The following is a 21135-nucleotide window of genomic DNA, read 5'->3' as shown; positions in this document are numbered from 1 at the left end:
CTACTTACTTCTCTACTCTCTCTCTACTCTACTCTACTCTCTCTCTCTCTCTCTCTCTCTCTCTCTCTCTCTCTCTCTCTCTCTCTCTCTCTCTCTCTCTCTCTCTCTCTCTCTCTCTCTCTCCTCCTCTCTCTCTCTCTCTCTCTCTCTCTCTCTCTCTCTCTCTCTCTCTCTCTCTTCTCGATATTTTTGCCAGTATTCACCTTACATATCACGTCCAAGCTTTTTGATCTCCTCTTTTCTGAACCTGGCAACACAGATTGGTGAGGTCTCAACTCTTTTGCATGAAATTACATCTCTACCTTTGTGTCTGGAGAAAATATGTCAGTTCGCGATCGTCTAGTAATCTTCGCCCTTGCGCGCGCTCTCGCCTTTTTCTCACTCATCTTCGCTGTCACCGTCTGCTTTTTTCTCCTGCTCTCTGTATTAATTTCAAATCTTAATAAATTCACGCGAGGGAATATCCATATCTCCCGTGCTTCTTGGCTATCATATCAGATATTTCAAATAACAATGTACTGAACTATTCAATAAGAATTCGTAATGTACGAATTTTTTTGCAACGTATTAGATTGTTCAACAAGAATTTTTAGAAAAAGCGCGGTATTCATCTATATTGTATCTTGGATGATAATTTTTTTGCTAACAGAATAATCGCTAAAATATCAAGAATAAAATTATAATTCGACTTTATTTATAGTACATTTTTTTAAAGAAATGTTTTCTTATAAAATATCGCGCGGAATAATAAAAATTAATTCTGAAAATTAATTTTTCCGAAAATTAATTTTATAAGTTATACCAAATTAGGATGAAATTGTGATTTTTTCTTGCAATTGTGATTTTTCCTTGCAATTCAAAGTAGAATTGGTCCAAGTTTTATACAATGAAATCTAGTTTTATGAAAGGATATGTGGAAAATAACTATTCTTGAAATGCTTGACTGAACTCTGTTCTCTAATCTTTATTCCCGTTATCGTGATACGCTATATCTAAAAAAAAATGAAACCAGAATTTTTCCATTTCTGTTTAATAGAAAATCATATTCGATATCAAGCGCAATTTGCGAAGCACTTGTGATTTTAATCAAATTGTCAGCAATTATTTCGTTAGTAAAAATAAATAATTAAAGATGATGAATGCAAACGTATTAACGACTACAAAATCTAGACTGTATAATAATAAAAAACACTAATTATATATAAATAATAATATGCTCGTGTTTATGAGCGAATAAGTGTCGCGTTATTGAATTGTTTAAGTTTCTGCGTTGGATCATAATTATCTCGGTATCCAGTATCGGCTTACTGGTTTCGAGCAACGACCGCAGTCATGAATGCAACGCCGAGATGTATGTCGAGCGTAAAGCCAGTGGGGCGTCTGCACACGATCGTGATGCAATGATTTTACATGCGCACATACGACATCATTGTAAATATCAGTGGCTATATGGCCTCGTAAACAAGCCCCCGGTATCCGAGGTTGGCCGAGAGTCGTCTCAATCTAGAATGCAGCAACGGCGTCCGTTTTGCACGAGTCCGGTATCTCTTCCTTTGAGATTGTTCTTTCTACACTCTTTCTCATTTTAAGATTAATACGACTTAAGACTCCTTTTTTCGAGATCTTGTAAACATACGCACCGTTAACTTCTCTGACTTGAGTAGCACAAATTGTCGCCTATCTCAGTAAATAGTCTTTCTACAATGTTTAAATTCTACATTTTCATTCTCACACACATTAATCATTTTAATGTGAGAAATAATTATTTACGAGAATTAATTAATTTTCTCTAATTAGTAATAAACGTCGTATATAACTTTTGTGCGGAAAATCTCAAAGAACTAATAAATTATATAATCACATACTCCTTTAAAGTAGTAAAACGTCATTAATAATGGAATAAATCTGAAATATATATTTTAATGAAAGTACAAATCCCACATGCAGAAGCCATAGTCTCTTGATAGCAATCTCATAAATGACATCATATCCGATCATAGAAAACTGCTCATAGAAAACTCATCCTCCTTCGCGTGGCTTGAAAGTAAACATTTCTTGTTTGCTTCTATTTTGTCTTTGTTTTGAATGTTATTTTCTCGCGCATTTTATTGAACGCGAATTATCAGAAATTCTCCGAACAATATAATGACAGTACGAATTGTTGCTATTATTACATCGCAATGCAATCTCGATGGAATTGTTACGTTTTAATGAGTCGTATAGTATACTCCTGCTACGATGCGATGACGTGCTGCGGTCGTGTGTAATTCGTCGGTTAATAAGCAATTAAATAGCTATAACTGCTTATTATAATTATTAACGCTGTATGTTATTGATACAGCACATCCTTATTCCTGTTAAAGATAAGTAATTCTCTTTTATTTTGAAAATTAATTTGTTAATTATTTATTTATTTATTTGAAAAATTATTTATTTGAATTAATTATAAGTATAAAATTGGAATTATAGATGAACAATGCGATAACAAAAATCAGTAATTAAGAAAGTAATTGCATGTCTGTGGAACAGACAGATAAAAGAGTCAATTACAATAAAAAATATTTGTTATATTATTTTATTTATTATATATTTTATTTCTTCCAACTTTTAGTTTGAATTAATCCGCATTAAAAACATTTTTTTAAGATATTCCGTGCGAGAAATTATTTGTCTACGTGTGAGAATCGTTGCATAATTATGTAGAAATTTTAATGTATATGTATACACATGGTGAAAAATTTCAATGATTGCCAAATATTTTGTTACAGCTGGACCTGTAAATTAATACTTGTGTTAATAAATAACCTTTTGCAATCAAGATCAACGACCGCGTTGGCGTATGATTTTTTTCTTTTTATTCGTTTTAACGTAATACGAGATCGGACCGGTATTTCGCATGTTTTAAGTCTGTTCTTTATCGATGAATTCTCTGAATTGGTGCATATTACTGCAGTAAGTTAAAGCGAAACAAATATAGTTTATTTTATTTCAGTTAATTGCATAGTGTGCAGTTCAGAAATAGAGAATAGGCTTTTTATCAAAATAAATAACAAAGAATCGTAAAAAAAAATCGATACTAAGAAATGATGCGATACAATATCCCACTGATCGGGGATTGCGCAATATAGTTTAATCCAAGACCACAATGAACTATAAATTTTATTGGATAGATGATAATAGTCTTTAAAAGACCGACAGTATCAACCTTGAGCGAGAAACAGACAAGAAATTTAATGCGCGAGAAATTTAAATATTTTTATTTGTCATTGATTTATCGGTAGCCATATGCTGGAATTTCAGATTCGGTCGATTGCATAAATTTCTTTAATATAACCTTTAATATACCTTTCTTCTCGGCTTAGAAAAACATTTCACCTTTAATGTCACAGATTTTCTCCATGCATTCAGAAAATATACATATGCTATATATCTATACTATTTGTACAAAAGTCTCCACATTTTCATTTCAGTAAATGATTTAAATACCGCAATATTCAATCTAACGCGGTAACTAATTATAATTAAGTTCAATTATAATTATCAAGTTCAATTTTGGAGCTGTCATATATTACGCTTTGCTTGCTTAACCGTATAGATCTTATCGCTCGAACTCTTACCTGCGTATAAATATTTACTTATCCTAACGGGACAACGCGGATCAAAATAATAGATATCTTCACATCTGCTACGGTCAAGCGGATTGCCGAGATACGTCTGTACCGGATATCCCATATACATGCAGCTCATGTGAATGACAGGTAGAAAGAAGAAAGCAGATATAGTTGCTGGGACGTATCGAATTATATATAACCTTGCGTGCGGATCGCGAAGCTCTTATACACTGACTATTTAAAAATTATTAAAAATTATTTAAAATATTTTTTAACGTCATGAATTTTTTGCTATAAAAATCTGATTTGTTTTTCGGAATAGCAGTTATATTTTTTTCCTGGAAAATTTTTTTTACATACACACATAGCGGCTGAATGAACGAAGAAACTTTCTACTCATGGGCGAGCGAAATCGAGTCTCTCTCATTTTCGGAGGAATACACAAGGGAGAGAAAAAGATATTCTCGAAAAAAATGCAGATCGAAACAAATCGATGAAAAACAAGATCTCGGATTTTCTGTTGGAGTTCTATGTGCGTGAAAGCGAATCTCGCGTAATACGAATGCCGATCGATCAGCTTCGAAATCGGAACTGAAGATCGAACGGTCAATAAATTTCTGTTATCTTTACGAGCTCGTGAATCGGTGGATATCGCTCACCCATCTTTCCTCGCCTTGAGATCGATAGAACCAGATTACTCCGTTACGGGAACGTTGTTCGATCGTCTTAATCCTGCAAAAATGAAACAGTTATAAGAAATCGTTAAGTTGCATGAAATCATGTTGATAATAGTAATATGTGCACATATGTTATCATTATCTATATAATATCTTCTATATAAGTATCTTAATCATAAAATACTGATGATAATAATAACCTTCCTAACAGCAGTACATTGGAATAGAATATTTGACAGATTTGTTATTGATTGTTAACTAAGTTCTAATTTAATTTTTAATTGATTAAAAATTAATGATATTTCTCAAAATTATAAAACAATAGAAAAAATAGAAAAAAAGACTATTTATATTTATTTACCGTAAGTCAGTACTATTCAACAAATATATTTATTAAAATTTAATACACACATTTTTTCTCAGTGTATGCACTTGAATTAATTATCATTGCTACGATTGATTCCATCATATTCGCAATAATATTAAAGAAACATTGCTTATTCGCGCGACGTACGCTCACAATGTTTCATGATGTGTCTCGTATAACTTGCACGATGATGGATATACAGAAGAAAATCAAAGATCGGTCGGATAATGCTTTCACCATGCCAATTTCCGCGAAACATCAATGACGCCGCGGATCGCATGTTTCGCATTTTATGAATAGGCGCGCGTGCTGCTGGTGTGAAGTTCGGAACAGGGGCAAGAATAGGAATACGAATGAGTGCGGGTTACTCGATCGAGTAAGGATCTAAACCGCGGTCACGACGGACTGTGAGAACAGGCGTCGAGCGCGGCTAATATACGCGCGATACGCGGATAAGCTCGAATGACTTCATTCGAGCGTGACAGCTCGACGCTGGCGCGATCGATTACGCGCGATCGAAAGTCAAAAAACGGGATCGATCGTGGGATCTTGCACGCCTTGAATCTTTCACGGTCATTAGAGTCGGTGCGTTTATCTTGCGCGTATAATTTTTTATTTTTAAATCTGATTTGATTTAAACCTGATTTTCTTGTTAGCAATTTGAAACACACTCCTTCTTTGTTTACTCTATATAATCAAATCTGATATCTAAAAGAGATATCTTTATCTTGATGTTTTTTTTATATGAAGGTATGCACTTGGGTTATTTAATGTCTTCTTTTCATCATAACTAGAAAATGAAATGAAAGGCACATGGAAAGAATGATTTTGTTGAAATAACTAAAATTTAAAATATCTAAAAATTTAGCTAGACAGATCTGAAAATAATTTTGTCGGATTATCAAAATTGTTATATAGGAAAATCAAACATTATGACAATAATGCTACAAAATTTTTTTCATTCAATAAGTTTGAGATTCTTATATAATTTTTTTGATCCAATAAAATTATTTTCAGATCTGTGACTATAGTTAAATTTTTACGTCAGCAAAATCATTCTTTCAATATAAAAGGTTCTTTCAATATAAAAGGTTCTTTCTATATAAAAGGGTCAGTTTTGCATTTTGTTAAAGAAAATGATTGTTTTAATAAAAGGTTTCCAATCAAGATAAAGAATGGGTGCAATCGCTTTTAATATGAGTATCGGGATTATGTAATGTGGAACAGTAAAAAATGTACAATGATAACGCCTGGTATGCTCTCTTTGATCTTTCACGGCTGTACGACGGATACCGCTAGCATCCATGTGTCCTTTGATTAATGTAACGCGGTAGATCGTACCGCGTTCATTATTTAACCGCCTGTGCGGCGTGTGGGACGCTCACGAGGAACGGTCTCGTAATCAATTTTAATGATCGCTTTAAATAACTCAAACGCTTAAACAATCCAATTGCCGGTCGGCGAACCCGGATTGCTCCGCGTTGATATAGAAGAATGAAATTTAATTAGATTATCTCCAAATATTTACACTTTATTTATAAGTTTCGGAGCAGAAAAAATAAAATACAATCATCTTTCATAAAAATATCTCCTTTTGAAAGAAGTACGGAAACTATCGCTAGTTATTGTTAGTAAATTTCAGTTTCATTTTATTTTTTGTTTGCCTTTGTTCTCGTTCTTCATACACCATCCTGTAAGTAGAGAACGCGAGATGATAAAAAAAATCATCATTTCACGGTGATTAATGTTACAATTTCGCGAGCCGCTTTGCGTAATTCGATTAAGAGCGGTTAATTACCGGCCGCTTTCATAATTTGTTTTTACGTCCATTAACGTTGCACGTGCTTTCACGCGTGTCTTCGCCCGGTATCGCGCATATTTCATCACTTGTATCGGCACGATCGCGCGCGCCGCGTGGCCTCTTCTCGCCGCAGCCTCACTATACCCGAACGTCACGTCGCTAGTCCATAATAATATCGATATTATCACCGCCGTCATTATCTCCCGCCATATACGTCCCGTTAGATTCGAATCTCGTCGAGCGAGGCCACCCTTCCTCCCTCATTCGCGATGAAATACGCGCGGATATAATCGTCGCGCTCCGTCACGTCGGTCGTCGAATGCGGTCCACTGCTACAGCTAAGCTCGGCTCGGATCAGCTTGGTTCAGCTCAGCTCGACGCCGCGTCGTGCAATCACATTATCAATTAATAATTACCCCTGTATAATCGCAGTTTCCCACAATTACGCCGTAATCAGTAAGAGCCTGCATCTAACTGGCACATGTATCGTGTTGGATTTAATTCACCCGCAGGCGCGTTCTCGCTCTTTCGTAATTAGATGATTTAGTGTTATGAGATAAATGAAAAATTTGTAAAATAAGAGAAATAATAACAGAAGTAGGATTAATAACAAAATAAATTATTAGTAAATGAGATAACTTTTAAAATAAACCTAAATTTAAGTCAACGTTTAACTTAAATTAAGCTCTAACATTAATTTTTTTTATTAGAAATAAAAAGAGAGAAATGTTAAAATCAATTTATTTCACTTAATTAGGACAGATTTCAAGTCAAATTTCATGCACGAGTGCGTTGATGTCTTTACTGGCTATCATCCGCTATCATCAAAGAACGAAGGACCAAGAACGCTGCCAAACACAGTCACTGACTGAGGAAATTGTAATTAAAGCCGCGAGCAAAATCTCACGCGTCTCGTGGTTGCATTTTGCAACGCAAGCGATCTCTGTCCATCTTGAACGCAACGTCCGTCCGTATCGATGATGCTCACGATGTGCGAGTGTTAATATCGTTAATAACCGTGACGTTTTGAAGGCACCATCGCGAGGGTAAATGAGACGCGGTGCTAGGACGATTCCTGATTTCGATGTTCGAGCGTATAATTACGCGCGAGCGTTAGTTGCTAATGTGCATGAATCTGACAGCGATATATTCATGCATTTTCGTGCCAGATTAAGTTAATTAATAAAATTATATGATCTCGCATATATCTCTTTCTTTTTCTTTTTCTCTTTTTACAAAGAATTTATAACGTATAAAACATTTAAATTGTAACATTTAATTGTTTTATGTAAAATATTTAAATTTGTTCAGAGAAATAATTGCGTTGGAGCGAGATAAAATCGATGAATATACGACGACGTAGAGAAATTTGTAATTTCGATTTTCCCTTTCGCAATCTTGTCGACGGTGACCTGAAAAAGAACATTCATCGAGGCACGAGGTGAACTACTTGTTCATATATGACACGTATCTTCTGCCGGGCAGCTGCGCCGAAGGAGGACGTTGTTATTACTTCGTACAATTAGCTGATTCTCGTTTGCGTAATTAATGGTCGAATTGCCGGTTTATGACGACGACTTTTTTGTTAAATTAACTTGGCCCGCTTATACGTAAGACGCGATACATCGTCATATACAGACTTCGCGTACGCATCAGACTTAATAAAAATGTGTATTTACATTTATGGTAATATGAGTTTAAAAAAACGTTCTTTTAAATTTTGACGAAATAAAACAATTTCAAAGCTTGAGTAAATAATTGATATCTTTTTAATTGAGAAAATTATGATAATTTTATTGATTAAATTTAAATTTAAAAGGTGCCTCTTTATTTTTGATAATGAATGCATAATGTGAAAATTAAATCAAAAACTGGAAGCTTCAGAGGACAATGTTAAAACATTAGTCAGTTCTTATGAAATTTAAATCTTGTTTAATTAAATCTAACCTCTAAAGGGAAAATGATTTCGATTTCCATTTCAATAACAAATCATGTCTGAAGTATACAATTGTTTCGAGTGTAAAATAATAAAATAATTTATGACAACAAAGTAAGATCTTTTTTTTAAATACATGTCTGAATATCATATCGACTATCATCTTAAAATATATTCAACATAATAGATTCGAAAGAAAATCATAGTATAATTCGTATAAAAAGAAATTTTAAATAATACTGAAAATTTATAAAGAGGATATAATTTTCAATATATATAATAATAATAATTCTTCAAATATTTTTCTTTGGACTTTGCTAAAATGTATTTAAGAACGATATTGCGATGTAAATTATTTGCTAACAAAAGCTAGAGTACAGACTTGAGATCCGATAAGCATGTTCAATGCCTACGACGATCGAAAGGCGAGCCGGACATATCAGTCCGTGAAATCCCTAAGCGCGATTTAGCGCGAAGCGGAGCGGCGTGGAGCGGTAGCACGAGACGATCGATCGTCGAAAGGAGGATCGTCGTATACGGAGGAGGCTCTCAGGTCACGAGCATCACGAGTCGTCGGCGGTAGCGAGCGTGGTAGTCGGCCAGGCTGAATCATGCCTCCTCCACGGGTATATACGGGAGTCAATTGGACGGTTACGTCGTCCTCGGACGAAGGGAGCAGCTACGAGCGGAGGCGCCTTCATCTTTACGACGAGGCGTCCTCGTAACTCCCGCCATTTTTCCTTGCCATCCTCTTCGCTCTCGCCGGACTCGACTTTCGGTCGAAGAGGTTTCTTCGTCCTTTTTCTCTCTTTCTCTCTCTTTAGATCTTTCTCCCGCTCTCCCACGGTACATATGAATACAAAATCCTGAAGCAAGTGGTCGCTCCCTCTCTTTCCCTTCCTCTGCTTCGTATGCGAATCGAACGATTTACGTCGCCCCTTGTCGAGAGACACCTCGCGAGAAAAATGCCCGTTGTATTTATGACCGAGGAGAAAGAAATTGTGCGGTAGTAGTTGTAAATGATATAATGAAAGAGGTGATGTAGCATAAGAATAGCGCGCGCGTTGGCGTGTCACCATTCGACATCGCTCCACTCGCGAAGCTTTATCGTTAGACTTTCGTAACTGAGATTAGATTATTGCCACGTTCATATAATTTAACATATAAATGTAATCTTTACTTTATAATGTGAAAATAAGAGTCTCCAATCCGGGATATAATTCACATGAATAATATAATTCACCTGTACATAGCGTTTAAATCTGCGGCTTGTAAAGAGTTTATTACCAGCAGTGTGGATCCGCGAGATATTTTAACATACCGTTGATGTAGAGAGAGCGTATCACCTTTTCACCCAACAGACACGGTCTGTAATTTCTTTTTCTAGTTTAATCGAGCCTTCCAGGTTTGCGTCACACAAGAGATTGTTCGACTTACAAATTATCGACATCAGACAAAGTTCCTCTTGACAGCATACTCAAATGTTCGAGAAAGAATTTGCGGTTGGAGGGTCACGCGGCCCATCACGGCTCATCGACACGAGATAAGGTCACCGTGCGCCGTGCGAAAGCAAGTGCCGATCGCTCCAATTACAGCGAGACCGATCGCGCACGAAGAGCGGTAGAAGCTCCGTGAGGTATATCCGCAGGCATCTCTCTGCGAGTACACGCGGTTCCCCGTTCAAGCAACAAGCACTGCGCCGATCGTCCTTACACGCCACTCGTGAGCGTTGCGTCGATCGGACTCATGCTGCTGGTACTCGCCTATCGCTGCCGTGTAGCGCGGCTACGGCGAGGGTGAGGTTGCGCTCACGCGAAATAGCTTTCGCACGGTGACCGGAGCAACGATCGTCGATCGCATGTAGGGTCTGCCCGCGCGAAATATACGTGCCGGCATCCATCGCGTTCGAAGATATAATTTCAGCCGTTTAATCGACCGGAGTGCAGAGTATATTCGCTATTGGCCGCGTGTTAGCTCGCAGAGTCTGATAATGGCGTAATTTTGATGAGTACTATTTCCAACCTTAGATGCTGGCGAACCATATCTTTACGTGCGTCAAGAGCTTCTAATTCCGTGACTTATGATGAATTATATACTATCATTCTCGACAAGCAACATTGTGTACATAATTAATTAATCCTCTAGAATACTATTACTATTGAGTGATATAGTATTGCTATGAACACGTAAATTTTATGTACAAGGAAGTAAGTAACTCTTAATTAATGTATCACACAAATTTTTCATATATTTCATACTTTTAATGATAAAATATTTTATCATTATTTATAATCTAATGAAAGATTATAAACACAAATAACTTAATTATTTAAAGGGAAAAAAAGTATATATATATATATATATATATATATATATATATATATATATATGCGCACTATTAAAATCTTGAAGTAGTTAATTTAATTTAATTTAATTGTGTGAGAGTATGTCTCCTCCATAACACTTAAATTATAATATAATTATATAATAAAAAACGGCTCAAAATAATAATAAACGACTTAAAAATGGAAATCACTTTTTTTTGGTTACGTTCTCTGTTATAGTACTAATCATCAGAGAGTTCAAACTGTATAAAAAAATAGACAGAATTTTTAAAAACTTGTCTTCACTTAGCCTAACTTTTAGCATGGCAGATTAAATCTCTTAATGATGACTGAAAGCTTAATTTAGCGCTCAATGACCTCGCTTATTTGCACGTAAAATTTAGATATATCTCGATAGCAACTATAATAATCTGAAGTTAATGACTATATATATTTTTAAATAATTTGTAAAAGATTTGTGATCGTAACGTTTTAAAAATTTATCTGAATTATATTTTTTACATTTCATATTTTATTAACTTTTTTCTTTGATAAAAAAAAGATAATTTATATAATATAAAAACTAAGAATTTCTTGTACAAAACACAAGAGAGGTAGCAGGTTTAAAGTAGGCAATAGGCCCATCAACCTAATGAATAGCCTTGAGCAACTATATTTACGGCTCTAGACCAAGAAGGACCGACATGAGCTTCCTCATCTCGAAAAATGGTGGGCCAATCTCGTTAAGTTGAATCGGCGAGTTCCTGGCGCGACTCTGGATGCGTCTGTCGTCGTCACCGCATACTGATGGCGTGATGCAAGGAAAGCATCGAAGAAAGAAACGGGGAATAGAGAACGATGGAATCAGCGAGAGAGCAATTTGGTCTCGGCGAGGGCGGTGGGCCCAACGCTGACATCTCATTTGACTCTCGCGGGTAGGCTATTTTATTTAATCCATGATTTACGTATGCGAACGAAGCGACCGCAAGACATTCCCTCCATGAACAGCGGTTCTCGGGCCGCGCTGCGGGTAAGTATACGAGCAGAGAAAGATGCCCCGAAGATAAGTCTGCCTCCTTCGGGGCAGAGTCGGGAGGGGAGACCGACCGAGATGCATAACTTAACCCTCCCGCGTGGTCGCAGTATGTAGGGAGAATTTAATCTCCACTTCGGCGCTGCCCTGTGCCTCTCACGAGCGGATAAAATAAATAAATAGGACGCCTTTTCGAAATATGTCCCCGTCTAGTTGAAATATATGTAGAACGGTGTGCTGTCTCCGAGAAATTCTTGGGTGACCATACGGTTCTTTCCTCGCGCTTTTGTTGCTGCCCTTACCAACGATCCTTTCCTTATTTCTTATGGAGATCAAGGATTACTGGCTAGCGCGCCTTGAACACCCCGAGGACCTCTCTGCGTGATCGTATGCGCAACGTGAACCGTATGCGCGTATCGGTGAGTTCAACGCGCGTCGGTAATTTCAATGCGCGCACGCGACATAACATTCTGTAAAAAAAGCCAGCTTTTGTTTTCAAATTGCAATTTCTGCAAGATATACGTTTTAAAATTTTAATTAAAGAAAGAAAGAAATTTTTATGTATAGTTGTGTATGTATGTGTATATGCAATATGTGAAAATAGCGATTAGTTTCGCTGAGTTTTACCCTATACTATTAACTCTATAAATTTAATATAACTCTTAACTCTATAAATTTAAATAAAAATCAATTTCGATAATGATATATTTTGAATATTTTGCAAAACTATTAATGTGATGTTAATTATGATCTAAAAATATTAATAAGAATTATAATTTAAAGGATAGATTATAGTCGAATTAAAATTAACAAAGATGAAAAATACATTTCAGATACTATTTTTTTTAAATTTGCGATAAAAGACGTTAAATTAACGTTTCTTATAAAAATTAACTTTGTTACTGTTGCTCGTTCATTAAAAGAGCCCAATAAATCGAGTATATGCATCGCAAAAAGCATTTTGCTCTGCACGAATTACAATTTCTCGCCTCTCGGGCATGCATCGATCTAGGCAAGTGTCGATCTTGGTTGACGTGGTCGCGTTGCTATCGCCGCTATCGGATCGTCCTCGTCGTGTATCCGCCGCGCAGATAATAGGCGTAAGAACAACGTGCGAACAGGTCGCGCCGGCGTCCCGAAGATTACAAATGTGGCGTTGACCTCCGGTCGTTTCAGGGTCACGTGAGCGCCCCAAATTATATGGAGCGAGTCGACGGATAGCCAGAGCATGCCATGGACGTGATGGGCCGATCGTGGCTAGGTCATCACCCGCTTACCAATCGCTGTACATATACGAGCAACTGGCGTCACTCTATCCCTATACCACGTATCTGTACGAGGATCAAGTCGTTCCGGTATAGATATAGTATATATCGTAATCTTCGTCAACGATAACCAAAAGAGATCGATTATAATGATATCCGCAATAAAAAATTTTTCTCGATTCCTTCAAATTATCCTTCATTCATGGAATAGATATTTCATCTCATTGATCAGTTTTTCTAGTTTTTTTCTTTATATACATGGAAAAGATGATTTTACTGAAGTATCTAAAAATTTAGTTAGATACAGATCTGAAATTTAATTTTGAAAGATAATTTTGTTGTATTATCAAAATAGTTATGACAGGACGCTCAAATTGATCATTATAATTTCGAAATTTTTTGTACAATAGTATTGCTTATCAAACTTGAGATTCCTAATTATTTTTTCGTAATTATTTTGGTGAACAAAATTATTTTCAAATCTATCTAACTAAATTTGTACATACTTCAATTTTTTTTTAGTATAAAAATATATAAATATACTGTGAACATTTCGAAAAAGTAAAGCTTGTATAATAGCCTAGAAAATTTACTGTTGTTCAGATGTATATAATAGTATACCTAGCCATCATTAGTTATCACCAATCCATTTATAAATAAAGCAACTAATAATCTGATTTAAATAACAAAATATATATTATCAAAGATTAAGTACAAAAACGAATTACAACTTTCCTTACTTAAGATTTGTACTAGGTATGTGTATTTATAATAATACATACTTTTATATAAAGTTTTATTCATTTGTTGGATTAAATCATCTATAATGGGAAACGATGCAAGATATGATATCGATCTATCCAATAACGTTACTTATGAGATGATGCGCGGCCGCGCGCATAAAATGCCGCGCATAACTATTAAACGCAAACATCTGGTGGCTCAAAATGTTCGATCATTTGCGTAAATCTCTCTCTCACACGCACACACGATGATAAATAATAATCTACGCTCTTTAAGAAAGTTCTAAGCAATAATTTAGATTCTGCACTCGCGGTTCGGAGAAAGAGCCTGTACAATGGATGAACCGTTGTAAGGAAGATCAAAGGTTATATAATCCCTCTACGTGTCTTGTGGGAATACGATTCATCTCCGTTGCAATAGTAATGCGCGCGCCCGAACGAGCTCGCTCGCCGCAAGATGCTTCTGCTTGGGATTCCTAATAAACGGTGCGCCGATGATAGACCATAAAATTTCGCACGTTAATCGTGAACAGTACGCCAACGCCTCGCGTGTATCCGTCCGGGAGCGAAGTTGTCTTTCTTTCCTGTGATTAATTGATCATAAAGTTGAGAGAAAGCAAGTGAAAAGAAATGAAGGAGTTTTTCCATTGATCGATGAGTCAACACATTTTTTTTTAGCTGGGTCTTCTCGCTAATGAGCAATATTAAAAATTAATAAGTATATATTCAAACAACAATTAAATGTCGCAAAACATGCAATCTAGAGCCATATTTAGAGTTATATAATATTTACTAATAAATAATGGGAATAAATAATGGGAATTCATATCTCCGTTCGCGCTGCGAATAGCGACATGGTGGTCCTGGTTGCCACGTACGTGAGCGAAACGTCCCCGTGGAGTGTCGTAACTTACCTGGCAGATGGCGATCCGAGAAGGCACCCAGTGGAGATTAGATCGATTTTTCATGGCTGCTGAGAAAATCGCTCTCGAGCGGCTAACAAGCGCCAGATGCAAATCGCGGCCGTGCGCAGTAGGTCTGCGTTCTCGCCTACTCGCATTCGTAACGGGGCGGACAGGAGATAATGCGCGGCTGTCCAACAGAGGAAAACCGAGAGAACGAAATACATGGAGTTATCAGACAGAATTCCCGCGACTTGATCCATTCCGTGAATTGATTTTACCGGAAGCCGCGGAAAAATCCCTCACAAATAAAAAGCGATTTGATTTACATGTCATATGTTTGCTTAATTAATTAAGCTCGATTTATAAATGCGCGCGTTGACCGACTAATCAACTAGTTGCTAATTCTCGAATAACAGGTCGATAACACATGATATTTTAACGTGAGTACTACATCACAAGCGCCGAAAGTTTATCAGGACATATGCAAATACGTCGCGTGATTTGTGAAGCGTTAAATATTCAACAATTCGCTGAGTTATCATGCCGCGTGCGATTAGCATGATGAAGGCCACGTTCGACATACAAAACTGATCGGCAATCGTAAATATCGTATCGTGACAACATTATCATCGAGCATATCGGTTGCTTGGCGTGAGAAACAACGGCAAACGCGATAAGTAGATGGATAAGTTGATCAATTTGGAAAAGAGCGACAAATGTTACACTAACGAAACTATATTACGCACAAACAAATATGATATTTTATGTTAAAAATATATTCTTTTTGTCAATATTATTTGATTAGTTAATAATTTTCTGACAAGTTGAAAGCATATATATATATATATATATATATATGTATATATACAGGATGTCGCAAAATAATCGCCATAAAATATTTTATGGACAGATAGAGCGGATTAATTGTAAGTCGAAAAGTCCTCTACCATTTTGCAATTTTTGCATTAATTAATAAGATATTAATTATTTAAAAAACTGTAAAAATAAAAATTGTTTACTTTTCTTCTCATTAAATTCTTGGAATTTTATGAGAAGAAAATAAATAATTTTTCTCTTACAGTTTTTCTATAAAGTTGATAGTATTTGAGTAAAAAATTATTGAAGACCAATTTTCGGCAATTTTTAGTAATTAGTGCGAAAATTGCAAAATAGATAGAGGACTTTTCAACTCAGTTTAGTCTGCTCTACCTATCCATGAAATATTTGGCGATTATTACAGGAGGACACCCTGTATATACATATAAAAAATATATAATATATATATATGTATATAGAATATATATACAATAATATAAAGTCTTACCTGAAAACACTTATTATATAATGTCATCGGTATATCTTTTGATTGCAGTTCGAATAAAAAATTGTTCCTTAATTCTTCATTAATTGAAAAAAAAATTAATTTAAATATATTTATTTTTACGGAAATTACAATATAAATATAGATGAGATCTCAAGTACCCAAATGTGTATGTTAAGGGTAAAAGAAAAGAGTATAGAGTTAAAAATGCGATATATGAGGTGATTGATAGAATTAAACGATATAAAAGTAACAAAAAGTTGCAAGACATTAATACTTTATTAAAAACATTGTGTACATTGCGAAGATTTCGTATAATAAAAAGTTATAACGAATTAATAATCGTTTATTGTAACATAATTGAAATATCTAAAATATTCATGACTGAGTAATGAATGTAAAAAGTGAAGCAAACTGCAATAAAGCTTATTCATTCGGCGAATATTAAAAAGGTAAAGAATGTGTTATTTTTTTACTTATTTCGAAAAATGCGTTAATATAATATTTCGACAATTAGACGGTTGGTGCGCGGCCTTAGGGTTGTTTTGACACGGAAGAGTGGATGATGGGTCGCGCGACGCGTCATGTTTACGCGTAGTCATAATTATTTCATTACTGTGGCTCGTACAGGCAGATAGTCGTGTGGCGTGCCTCTCTTTTTCACATGTCTTTTTAAAACGTAATCATGACAAACGCTAAATAATACGAAACATTGTACCTTATGAATCACTAATAGTATATGATTATTAGCTCGCACAATTAATTCATAAAAGGCTCGAGATGATAATCATATATCATGGAATAAATATTTCGTACGTACATTCATTTGGAATCAAAATGTGATGAAAAACAGAATTTATTATTATTTCGTGATAATTATGGCAATTATTTTTGTTTGTAACGTAAAATTTTTCTCTCGCTTGAATAAAAATATTCTTGATTACGCTTCGATATCACACGAGTTATAAAAAGCAACGTTAATGAACTCTTATGGAAAATACAATTCATGCTGTTCCTATTTCCAAAACTAATATAATTTGTGTAATTAATACTTTAATTATTTTTTCATTTTCGTGCATCTTTCGTGATACAATTCGTATAAAAAATTGAGTTAATTTGGAAACTATTTGTCGATAATAAAAGAAATATTTCTCTTTTTTATTAATCTCTAGCTTATTTCATTGACTTTAATCATATTTTATACAGACATCGTAATAAGAGATTCAACTCTTTTATCTAAATTTATTTCGTAATGGTAACGAATTGACGTGTGTTTAATATACATTTCTAAAAGTTAATAATTGCGTAGTAATATAGATAATAGCTGTATGTTATATTTTTCAGATGATATCTTCTCTCACGGGTACAACCTTGACGTGATGGAAGAGCTCAGTCCTAGAGGATATACACGAAAAGAACGGTTTTTCTCAAGTGTCTAAATATTTTTCGGATCTGTCTGATATATCTAGGTAAATTTTTAGATATTTAAAATCATTTTCTTCGTATAAAAATCCAACGGCGGGGAAGCTGAAATATTCTCGTCGCCGATTTAATTAGAAGTGAACAAATCGCAGCCAGTTCATCGCGTCGCGCGTTTGCTTCGGAAGTGTCGTTAAAGTTATCGGACTAATGGATTTTTATCAAAACCCATTCGATGGAATTCTAATTCGACGATAAAATATCTGCGATGTTTCGACAGGAAAGCGGAACTCTCTTTGGGACGTTGCTGAGGTGGCCACGGTCATTGCAACGGTCTCACGCCAAGTGCTCCGGGCATGAGGTAATGCCGGCCGTAACGTCACGCACTTCGCAGTGCGTGTTCGCGCGGTTTAGCAACTACTGTTGCTGTCGGCTAATTAAGGACACGCTCTGTCTGTCGGCAAACGGTTCGGCAACGGCTCTTAGCGGTAAGAAGCGATCGATTGACTCGAATTCGTCTCGGCCTATATTTTGTAACTCGTTATACAGTCGTTACGAACATATAACAAGTTACAGAATTTCGCTGATGGGTCGCCCAAAAAAGAGTATAATTCTGGTTAGGGCACTCATTTCTCTGCGTTTATCTACCAGCTAAATCACGTTTAATCTGACTTGGTCAGAGTCTAGCTCTAGGTTTTTTTTAAACTAGCTCATGATGAGAGGTTGGATCCCATTTCCTGAATTGATTCCATTTCCTAGATTGTTAGACTCGACAATGGATATCAATTTTTCTCTTATCAGAGGTGCTTGTCACGTCTACCAGCCTCTTCGAATCATTCGTGGTACAACACCACTTGTGTCTTACTAGAATTAGTAGTTAGGGCGTACGCCTGAATCAATTTTAAATGTGATTTTGCATAAATCAGAGGTGACGGACTCGATACGATCGATTTCGTCTTCTTTCGTGTGAGACTTAACTCTTGTCCGGCATTCATCGTGTGTTTCGAATGTACTCGTCGACATCTGATATTGATTTCACCGATCAAAATGGAAATCCTATCGGGGTTTTTAAACGTGAAATACCGCAATGTCACGCGAAAGATTTTTATAAATAATTAGTCCACGCGCGTTTATAGTTTATTATTCGCGAGTGTTTTATGCGAGTATCCTGTGTGAGAGGATGTCAACCCAATTCTGAGAGGAAGAGGAGATCTGGGAGAGACATCGGGCACTGGCGGAGCAACTTTACTGTAAATATCATTTTTTGCTTGTGTAAAATCAGTATCTTTTTCCTATTTATTCTTGAGTCGTTTTATTTTACAATAATTTAAAAACGGTAATTAGAAAAAGAATTATTTTAAAATTATTTTTTGAAATTTTATATATACGTATTTTTAAGATCTGTTTTAAAAAATGTATAATTATTTTTATATATATCTAACTCAATGATGAATTAAAAAGTGCTTATAAAAATTATATATCGAAAATATATTTCGAAAATTGTATAATTATTTTCAAGACAACGTTTAGTAAATATTTTTTACGGTTACTTTACGTTTAGTAAATATTTTTTAATGTATTGATTGATTTTCTCTGTTTAATGAGTCAATTCTAAGCAGAATCATAAGACTCGTTCATGTTCTCATAAAACTTATAAAAACTTATGACTAATATTCTAAGTTTATGCGTATCGTAAGACATACGATTATTTGTAAATATATCTATCTCGATTTCTTATAAATTTTATAGCTAGTAAGAAGCTGTAAAAATATTGTAAAGATATAAGCATTTAAAAAGTCTTACAGGAATATGTTATGAGCTTTATTCTTAGAATTTAGGCATTAATTTATATTTTATATTTTTTTGTTACAGAATCATCGTAGCGACATTGCAGATAATTCCGCTGTTGCGCATCGAGTTGGTGAGTGATGCACTTGGCATATATTTTTTCTATTTTAAAGAGATTTTTTTTTAAGGTTATATATATGTGTGTGTGTGTGTGTGTGTGTGTGTGTGTGTGTGTGTGTGTGTGTGTGTGTGTGTGTGTGTGTGTACTTTTTCTTTTTTTAAGAAGCTTATTTTTTTTAATTATATCATTTTTAAAATATGGAAACGATATATCTAACAAACATAACGTTATAAACTTATACTACTTTTAAAACAAGATACTTGTTTTATTAATAATGTCATTAAAAAATTTAATAATTTATTCTTAAGTTTCTTGTATAAAATAAAAAAACAGTATATTTACATATAAATTAGTGGGGATATAAATTAGTGTTTTCTGCTTGATTTAATTAAGTAACTTAAAAATTCCAGTTTTTTAAAATTGTGTAAGCGTATCTTCAGTTATGTATAAAAAGATGTGATTTGCGAGATTTTAGATAATCTTTGCAAACTATTAAATATTTCTCTCAATCAAGGCTTATGGTGATTTAAAGTGATTTAATATTTTCTTAAGAATTGTTTGGGGGTTTTATTCTCGATAAATCATACATAGAATACTGGGGAAATCTATGATATATGTAAAGTATATACTTCAGTATTTTTGTATATAATATTTTTTGTGTATAATATTTTTAAGAATACATTCCTGAGTATTAAAAGATCATGGTCGTAAAAAATATTGATTCGTTTATTGAAAATAGCGCCTAAATACACACAAAAAATTATACGTGCCATACATTTCAAATGCCGTTTTAGGATTAATAAAAGTGATCACCAAGGTTAATCAATTCCAATAACTTTAACAGGTAATGGACATCGACCGAATACCGAATCAATTATTTCTAAGGCGGAAGTGCGACTTGTTTTGAAACTTAATCGGGAACTTCTTCGCGCAACATCATGCGGATACATAACAATCCCTATAGTAGTAATATCAACGATCATAACCGTGATCGATCATTCCACTCGCGGAATGCGACACGGTTGTGATCGTACATTGGCGCGAGAAGCGCATGCATCGCACGTGCTCACCGCTTCACGCCGCGCGCGTAATTTATTACACGATAAACGAGCCCAGCACTCGCGACCGCGCTCTCGGAAAGCTATACGAGTTAAAGTTTTGCGAAGAGATCGACGATACGGATCGGGCGTTTCTCCCGGGAAGTCATCGGCGCACGGAAATTGATGCAGTTCGAGCAAGATTGCGTCAGATCGAGACCGTCATGGCGAGAAAAACTAGTAGCGGCTCTGTCTATAGATCTGTCGATGCGCGACAGTAGTGTTCGCTTACTTTTGCCACACAAATACTGGCTTGCTTTTTTCCTTCCGCCCTTTGACAGAGACTGATCTTATTTCTCTCCTGGGATATCGTTGCTTTTGTTCTTTATTAACTTTCTTCATCCCTCTTTTATTATCTCCGTAACATTGCTTCTACGCGCAAGTAGAAATTCTCAAGTATCTAAGGGATTGGACATCCTACGTTTGAGCCACCATATTCTATTTACTTAAGATAAAATGAGATAGATTATGCTTAAGATAAGGCCTATTTTTTTTAACTTTTGCACCAGTTCATCTTTCTTCTTCTTCTTTCCTTTTGGAGAGAAAAAAAACAGGTCAAAGAAACAGATAAAAAAAACAGGCCTGTAGAATGTGATGTCTATACATTTTATTCTATCTAGAATGCAGGTCCTGAAAAATATGGTGGATCAATCAGAAGTTATCTAAACAGTGTTTAATCTCTTTATACGCAAGCTCTCTTTAGCACTCCCTTTCTCTCTCTCTCTCT

The sequence above is a fragment of the Atta cephalotes genome (assembly GCF_000143395.1).
Source record: "Atta cephalotes unplaced genomic scaffold scaffold00031, whole genome shotgun sequence".
NCBI classification, from domain to species: domain Eukaryota; kingdom Metazoa; phylum Arthropoda; class Insecta; order Hymenoptera; family Formicidae; genus Atta; species Atta cephalotes.
This window is presented reverse-complemented; position numbering follows the sequence as displayed.